Source organism: Benincasa hispida, chromosome 3, assembly GCF_027475165.1.
Source record: "Benincasa hispida cultivar pf3 chromosome 3, pf3_genome.v1.1, whole genome shotgun sequence".
Classification (NCBI taxonomy): domain Eukaryota; kingdom Viridiplantae; phylum Streptophyta; class Magnoliopsida; order Cucurbitales; family Cucurbitaceae; genus Benincasa; species Benincasa hispida.
In genome coordinates this window covers 7,296,403-7,305,657 of record NC_143480.1, presented here as the reverse complement: position 1 = coordinate 7,305,657, position 9,255 = coordinate 7,296,403, and the positions used below count along the sequence as shown (strand labels likewise).

General features: G+C 30.1%; 1 long non-coding RNA gene across 2 annotated transcripts; it reads left to right on the top strand.

Moving 5' to 3' along the window:
• The first annotated feature begins 644 nt into the window (after positions 1–644).
• Positions 645–3,705, top strand: LOC120082044 (uncharacterized). 2 transcript variants are annotated; one of them, XR_005483030.2, is made up of 2 exons: positions 645–2,305; positions 3,462–3,705. It is a non-coding gene; the product is annotated as an uncharacterized LOC120082044 (long non-coding RNA). The 2 variants fall into 2 exon arrangements; XR_016528697.1 differs by lacking the exon at positions 645–2,305 and adding an exon at positions 2,312–3,327.
• The last annotated feature ends 5,550 nt before the right edge of the window (positions 3,706–9,255 follow it).

The following is a 9,255-nucleotide window of genomic DNA, read 5'->3' as shown; positions in this document are numbered from 1 at the left end:
CTGGGATACAAAAGGAAAAATAGTTTTATCAAGGATGGGTCTGAATTGAAATACATTACTACAACTTAGTTTAACCAGTAGATTGGTAAATTAATTTACATTTGAATTATATTAAAAATATATAATTTACATTTTTATGATTCTTTTCATAAGTTGGTCAAAGGTATGTGAAAGTTGTTGCATTAGCCATAGTTGGTCAAAAGTAAATATTAGTTTGAAAACTTTACTGAGAAGGAAACATTCCAAAGACGGTTTTTAATTCAATAATTTACATGGGGCAACTAAAATGAATAGTTACTTAATTAAAGACATGATTATATTAATTAAACATTTCAAAGTTATATTAATTACTACAAATGAATAAATTAATTAAAGACATCATTATATGAATAGTTAATTAATTGAAGACATGATTATATTACAGATGATAGTTTAAAAAATGTTTCAATTTTTTTAATTAAACATGATTATATTAATTACTAAAATTGAATAAATTAATGAATAAATTGATTAGAATAGTGATAATTGAACATGATTTTTATATTGATAATTTATACTAAAATAATTAAAAATGATTGAATAATATAAAAATCATATTAAAGAGTATAAACAATTACTATATCAAAGATATGATTCAATTTAGATTAATAATAATAATAATTAATGTGATTTTAATGATTGGATAACTTCCATTAAAAAAAAAAAGCCATATCATTAATTTGAATTTATAAAATCAAATTATCCAAGGTCAATTTGGGTATTACATTTATGAGCAGAATCGAAAGTATCTAAAATTTAAAAATTAATAAACAGTCTATTACACCAAAATATACAGTGAGGCACACCAAAAAAATACAACTAAAATGGAATATAGAAGAATACAAAAAATAATAATAATAATAACACACCAACCGCAAACTAATTGAATGTTTCGTATTAGTTTGGGTTGCATAACAAAACAAAAAAAAATAGAAAAAATCTACAAATACTTAGAATGTAGGAAGAGAACTAGTTGGAATGAGAAGTACCTATGTAACTTTTATAAAGTAGTATTTGGATGGAGAGTCCACATGTTACCGGATCAAAACACAATGAGGCACCCTACCACCCACCAAAGAACCAAAAGTTAGGAAGTTAATAATATGAAAATAATAGAACCAAAGAATAGAAAGTAGAGTTGGCAACCAGGAAGAAGGGTAGTTGGAGATGGGTGGTTGTTGAACATTAATAACATCCCAACAAATATTTTTTTTAAAAAAAAATAATGTGACCGGCCTCAGAATTAAATTCACATCATGTAAATGAACTCAAATCCAATTAATAAGTTGGTTGAGTCATTAATGAAGTGGTTGAATGGGTAGTAAAAATATGCAAGTGGAATAAAATCAGCAAACAATCAAAACAGTCATTAATAAAATTAGCAAACAATCAGAACAATCATTAATAAAGTTTGTGGACAATTTAATAAATGAAGTAATTAATAATGCATTATATTGAAAACGTGCAAAAAAAAAATTTATAACTAGGACTAACACAATTCAAGATTCAATGGGGCATTAGGATTAGAACAACAAGATACATAAGTAAATTAACCATGGCTGAAAAATCAAATACATAAAACAACAGAGAATGAAGGTATGAAAATGAAAATTTGAAGGGAAAGACAGAAAAGAAGACACAACATTAAAAACGAAACAAATCACATAATAAAAAATACACATAACAGAGGATCAATGATCAAATACACAGTACATGAAATACATAAAATACACAGAACGTGTTTAGAAAATGAAATACACATAACATGTTTAGAAAAATTAATCATGGCATGAAAATCAAATACACAAAACAGAGGATCGAGACATGAAATTGAAAATTTCAGGAGAAACAAAATAAAGACACATCATTGCCCGATTTAGGGTTTAGAAAACGAACCTGAAGTGGACAATGCTCTCCCCCAACAAACTACAATTCCTTCAACCATTGGGCCGAATATTTCAAATTGGAGGAAAACAGCCCTCCAAATTTCCATTAGTGTTTGCAAACCATTGAGTTGGATATTTCAAATTGGTGATATATAAAAACGGACCCCCAAATATTGAGATGATATAAGATCTCACTAAATTTAAAATTCATATTGCCCCAAACACAACCTTAATTTTTTGGGATGTTAGAGTATTTTTGTTTGATTGTAACTGATTTCTGAAGGAACTCAACTAGTCGATTAAGCCATGGCTTCAACAACGTCAACTGTAGAATCAAGTGATCTTGATGTTTCTCAATTCAGTCATACGCCTTTCGACTGGTAATCAATCGAACACCCTTTTAGTTTATTTTCTCCCATTGCCTTGACAATCCTTCCTGTGAAATTTCTTTATTCTTAAACATGGTTCTTTTTTTTGTAATCTTCATGAGGTTCGTTTAACGATAAGCCGCAAAAATTTCTCATATCCCAAATGACCCAAATATGTAATGAAGAAGAGGATACTAAAATTTCTTGCCAATTTACCTTTTGATACCCTTTTTGTAGTGTAATCCTATGGAACTTTGGATGAAATTACTTTAGTTGGGAGCAGACTTACAATATTTGAATTGCACTGGAATTGTACAGGATATATTTTTCAAATATGAAGTTTCATACTTGTGATACAACCTTGAATTGTACCGCATAGCCCATTTTGAAGTATTTTATGTTTTCAATTTTGCGGGGAGAATGTTTATTTTCTATGCAAGAAATTATGTACAAACTGAATAGCTGATGCAGGGGGAGCTGATCTTTTGTTGTTTTCATTTGTAATGAGAAGAAGCAGGCACGTATATTGTTGTTTTTCTGGTAATTTGACCATTTCTGAGGATTAATAACTTTTGCTAAATGACTCTGTGCCATTCTTGTTACTATTCAAAGTGTCATTTTTTGCCATTGGTAGCCTTAGGTTCAATAATGATGTCATGATTCTAGAGAAATTTTATCCATGCTTTTTGTTAGAAAAAAATAGAAAAACTATTTAGAATGATAGAAGATGGTGAAATACATTTGGCACATCATAATTTTTCTTGTTTCCTGTTGGAGATCCCTTTCTAATTTTGAAGTTACACAATCTCTTAAATAGCTGCCACTTTGGAAGGGATATTTTACCTTTTGGCCTGGGGTTTCTGAAAGACTTCTCTTGTTTCTCTTTCCATTTCCTTCTGGCCATGAAATTTTCTTTTTGTTTCTTATCTCAAAGAACATATTTGCTCTGCAAACAAGATTAATTGGAAGCCTCTTCCAATCGAAGGTTTCTTCAGAATCTTTGCAGAGAAGTTCTTCTGAAATCTGCCACGATGGTGCTCTCACTTATTCCTCTCTCTCAAACTATAAGAATGGAAAATGGAATTGGGCTTTTTTTTCTTTTTCTTTTTTTGAGGTTTGGATTATGATTCTGGTTGTATTTTGAGATTATCTGTTTTATGTTTTGTAGGTGGTTGGGGTAATTCATTTGGTTATTTCTCTTGAAATTATTCTTGCGACTAATAAGCATTGGAATGGGGCTTTTGTAGCTGCTGCAGTTAAGTTTCCAAGTGCATTGTTTGGGATATTTTGTATTTTTTTCTATCTTATTGGTTCTTGATTCTACTGTCCTTGCTCCTACTATTGGCGGTATGAACTTCTTTAAAACGACTCTCTTGTTTATTCAGAGGTGGCTTCCTTTGTTTTATGTTTCATTCTTGGTTATTTTGCCTTTGTCTGTGAAGGACATCCTTGCGACATCTGGGATCAAAAAAATTTTCATAATAGGTACATAATTTTGTCATGATATATTGCATCTTAGGTGTGAGAATTTGATTAAACAAATATTAAACGTGTCTTACATATCCTGTGAGAGTGGTTTGGTTATTTCTATTTACTTCGTTTTAGGTTGTGTTGAAATATGTTAAATTAGCCCTAAGGGCATTTTTGTCTTTTTACTATATTTGCTAAATTAGGGTTTCACATTATTCTATTTATATCTAAGGTTGGGTCTATTGTAAAGTAGATATAAAAATAAAAAGTTCTTTTCTACCGTGGTTTTTCTTCCCTGAATTAGGGTTTTCCACGTAAACTCCTTGTGTTGTCTTCTTTCCCTATTTCAATAGTTTGTTTGATAATCATTCAAATTTTAGTCTTTGGTTGCCACATAAATATATGTCAACTCAATTCATCAAGCCGATATGTCTTGTGAGAACTATATTGATATGTTTTCCTTATGATAGAGAGTTCTTGAGTACTACAAGGATGAAACCACTCAGAGTCGAGTTATGGAGGAAATTCTAGGATTTGTTAGCATGTTGGTTCAAGAACAATATGGAAATTATGTTGTTTAGGTTCATGCTTCTAGACAAACTCTTTTGAAAGCAATGATAATTCACTCTATGCTATCTTTACTTTTTAGTTATATGGATAATGTGCTAGTTAAAACTTTTTGATTTCATCTTTTGGAGTGCTTGCTCGAGGTGCAAAAAGACTAAAATATTCTGAATGTTTCTAAATTTTGAAATAAGAAATCCTACTGCCAAGACATTCTTAAGGGAAATATAAGTAAACTGCAATTATTTTTGTCTATTGGAAGTTGTTCTACTAATATGTGAATTCCATCATGATGATTTTGGTATTGACTTGTTGTTCTCGTTGCTTTCTTATGTTTACAAGAGTCTCACTAAGATTTCAAAGTAAGTCCCATCTCCTTTTATCTTATCAGAGTTTAAACCAATGTGGAGTTTCCATTTCTTTTGCTTGATTGAAAAACCATTCTAAGTTTTTTGCTACAATACTCTTAAATCTATGTCTAAGCTTCAGTGTTGATGGTTTGCTTACTTGCATATACTTTCTCCTATTTTTGAATTTGTGATGTGGTCGATAGTTGAAGTTATAAATTATTTTATCTTTTGTCATAGAATATTTCTGAGTGCACTTGCCTCCTAATGGAAATTTATTTACATTTTCTAAGTTTTATGTTGTTGGTTAATCTAAAACCATCATCTCCTTTTGTTCTATAGTTTTTTTCCCCTTGTCTGGAAGCTTCTGAACTTGAGCCACTTTCTGCTATCAAAATTTGAACGCATTTATCTTATTATTCTAATTTCTTGTCTGCTTCAAACTCATGTTACAGATCTGGGAGCATATTTTGCCCTTTTTTCCAATTTGTTATTATTCTAATTTCTTGTCTGATTGTTTAAACTTCTCAAATCCTTTATGCGTTAATTGTGCTTACAATCCGCACGCATATACTCTTTACATTTAGAAATTTTTTCTTCTCTTAACCTTACAAAACCTCATTCATTAAACTTAATTAGCTTACTTTTGCATTAATGTTAATACACATCTTTAACACATAATTAAGAAAATTTAAACTAAATTAACTAGTAAAACAAGTTTAGGGGTTTACATATTTTCTAACACAATCTTTGACATCGATTTTCAACTGACATTGTACCCTATAATGTCAGTTTTAAATTGATATTAAATTCCAATTTTGTAGTAGTGAAAGAAAGAAGAAAGAAGAAAATAAGGAAAAAACGAAAAGGAAAAAAGAAAAAAGTTGCAAAAGAAATAAGAAAAAATGAAGAAATGTTAAAATGTTAATTTCATAGCATAATGACATCAGCAGGAGCAAAAAATCATTTGTGTTGAAAGTTAAGGTCACTTTTCATTTGGGAACTCCATAAAATTATTCCGGCCTAGAGGTTTGAATTCAAATCCCCAACCTTCCATTTATAATAATAATAATAATAATAGAAGCCCTTGAGTTTTCTGTGTTTTCCCCCCTTAAATTTCCCAAGTTAAAAACCATAACAACTGGGATAGGGTGACAGCTCAGCTATTACAAACAAACTTTCGAAAAAGCAAAAAGAGGGCCAAAATTACAAATAATGGAGACTCGTGTGTCATATATCTCATCCTTCTGTTTAAAAGAATGGCCCTAATAATTCAAACATGTTTGAACCCAAAAAGGGGGGCCAATTAATTAATCACTCATATATACTCATGAGTCATGCGTCATGACTTTTAAAATCTTAGTGTAATTTAAAAAAAAATGCTTGGTGAGTCTTGTACTACGTTTCATTTATATATTCAATCACAAGTTGTTACGTATAAATTTTTTAATTTTTTATCTTTGTGATTAAACTCATAAGCATAAAGATAGATTTAACTTGAGTTACATCTAAATATTATTCTTCTAAATTCATCTAGGGCGTGGATTTAAATAGAATTAAATCATAATGGTGGTTGTTATCCTCATATTCATAGAAATTAAGAATTTGCTAAAGTAATTGTTTTAAGAAGCACATTTTCTAGTGATTCTCTTAAAAGGTATTTAACATTTTTAACAGAATTAATTGAAGAGAGAGAGGGGTTTTTGTGTGTGTGTGTGTGTGTGTGAACTAATTATATTAATGCGATATGAATAAAAGAAATGGAAAATACAAGACATGGTGTTCCTTTTCTATTGGAAATGAAGAGCAAGTGTTGGTGAAAATTAAAAAGAAAAAGAATGGTTGGGATGAGACAAAGGAGAAAACTTTCGGTCATGAAAATGGATAAATCCTGTCCAAACACAGACCCCTTGGTTGTTGACAATGGGGGCCTCTCTGTAAACATTCTTCCCAGCAAACCCTCCTCCAAATTTTATGCCGACACCCCTTTATTTTATTGTTATTATCATTTTCAACCATAATCTTAGACTTCCCACACCCCTTTCCTTCATTATGTGTATATTTTTCTATTCCGGGTCATACTTTACTTTTCTTTTTAATTTCAAGTCAAATCTTATACCAATGCAACCCACGTTAATGTCCTTCTTCATTTCTGCCTCTCTTATACGAATATTAATCTCCACCACTTGTTGGACATTCCTCTCAAATGCCATTAAACTATCTCGCAATTCTTTCAATAATCTATATATTTCATTGTCATAAATGTTTCAGTTGACAAATATTTATCATGAGCTAAGAACATGTTTTTTTCCCCTTAAACCAACTTTGTTAAATTATATATTCGTAACATATTTAAACAAATAATAAATAGAAGAATAAATGCAATACATGTTTTTTTTTTTTCCCTCTTTGTCATCTGCATGAGCTAGCTTCACGTACCCGATGACATGCACTAGAGTGGCAAAAAATATAGTTTGAAGATTATGTATGCAAATATATATATAAAAAGATGTAATTGATGTTGTTGTATGTTCTTCAAAAAAAATAATAAATGTGGTATGATGGGCCGAGATATAGATCTACACTGAATTGAAACACGTAGTGGAAATGGTAGAGAGGATTGTGACAATAGCCACGAGGAGTTGTCTGAATAGAATAGTAGTTTAAGATTGTTGAGTTAAATAGTATACAAAAGCAAAAGAAAATGGTGGTTGTGTGTTTGAAGTATGGGCAAAAAGAGGTATTATTTGTTGGCTTATCTTTATGTGGCTTGACTTTTTGTAGAAAACAAAACAAATCCAACGTCAATCAATTTGGAAAGCTTGGGATTTTTATGGCCTAAAAACGTGTATAGTCAAGCCAAAGCAAACGCTTAAGCTCTTTTTTGTTTTTTCTAATAATTATTTTGCATTGATTTGTGCGTTGTTTAGTAGCAAATCTCTTTGCTTTTGTTGCTTAATCAACTTTTCATATTGAAGTTGAAGGTGAATTTACTTTTGACCTTATTCTTATTTACAGATCGTTGTTTTAATTACATTTGTTTAATGTTATATAATGCTACTGTTTATTTGAGTAATAAACGAAGGTCTTTTCAAAACAAAACAAAATTTATAGACGAGAGATTTGTGTTTGTTTAAATATGAGCACAATAGTTTTTTATTGACAGAATTTTTTGTGACAAATAAAATAAAGGAATATATAGAGAGAGAAACATTTTTCTTGAAAATAAGGATGAACACAGTGAAAAGTTATTGGATAATTGTGTACACATTAGAGAAGTGTCCTGTTTGTAGTATTAGCTAGTATAATATACTAAATGAAGAGCATAAAAAATATTGAGGAACTTCTTGTTTAATAAGTCATTCTTATTTTCAAAAAAGGAATATTTAGTAGATTAATATGACAATCCTACCATTAAGAAATGTAAAAGTGTTGTTAGTTAGAGCTAAATGGCACAGATCAAAGATCGTGACAATTAAGGCGAGACACGAATGGGCTAGCTAGTCCCAAATTACGCTCACTGGGACATGTGGGATAGCAAACAAACAGAGCATGTGTCACAGGTGTGTGCTTACTCTTGAGGGATCTTGATGGATAGGTGCATTGCCTTGGCACCACACTGGTCGGGAGCTATTCCCGCTCCCCTGATGAGCCCATGGGAAGGTGAAACCAGTCCAACTCGAGGGTGTCATAGATGGCTTACCTCGATCTTGGGGCAACCGAGGTGCCGCACGGGGACGAGAACTCTGACTTCGTGACATAAAACTAGCTTGTTTGTGCTTCCCAAGTTAAATAATATATATATATATATATATATATAAAGCTAGATTGTTATGCGTTATGTGTGTGTATATATAAACATATACATTGATTAGGTCTATTTGGATTGACTAAAGAAAAAAATTATTTTTAAAAAAAATCATTTTTGTTTAAATTTTTTTTATTAAAAATTATTTAAAATATATTTTAAAAGTATTTTAAAAGCTATTTTGAGCGATTATTAAAAATATCAATTTTTAAAAAATATAATTATTTATCACTGATAAATAATGATATTTTAATACATTTGTAATATTTTTAACAATTTTATCCTTTAAAATAATTATTTTTTTTTGAAAGGATTATATTCGAAACTAAATACTTGAAAAGCGAAAAGAAAATAGGTCAATTTTATTTTTTATAAAAATGGAAATTTCAAAACAAAATGGGAACTAAACAAGTCCCAAAACGGTTTATTTAAACCATTCAATTAAAATTTGAAGAGAGATTATATAATGATTCTCAAAATAATAATAAAAGAAATAAAAAAGCATAGAAAGGTGAGCCCGAGTTGTGTTGTCCTTATTTAATGCCGGCTTTTCCCAAAGTTTCGTTGGTGGAAATGGAAAATGTCATATCAATTTTCTTCTTTCCGCCGCCTCGAGGGTTGAATCAAACTTTAGAAGCACCCTTTATTTATGACTCTCCACTCCTCTTTTCTTTTTCCCTAAAATTATATTGATTCAATTGGGATTTATTTTATTTTATTACAACGCACAAACACAAACATTTTCACTTTTATATTTTCTTGTTCAAGGTGAC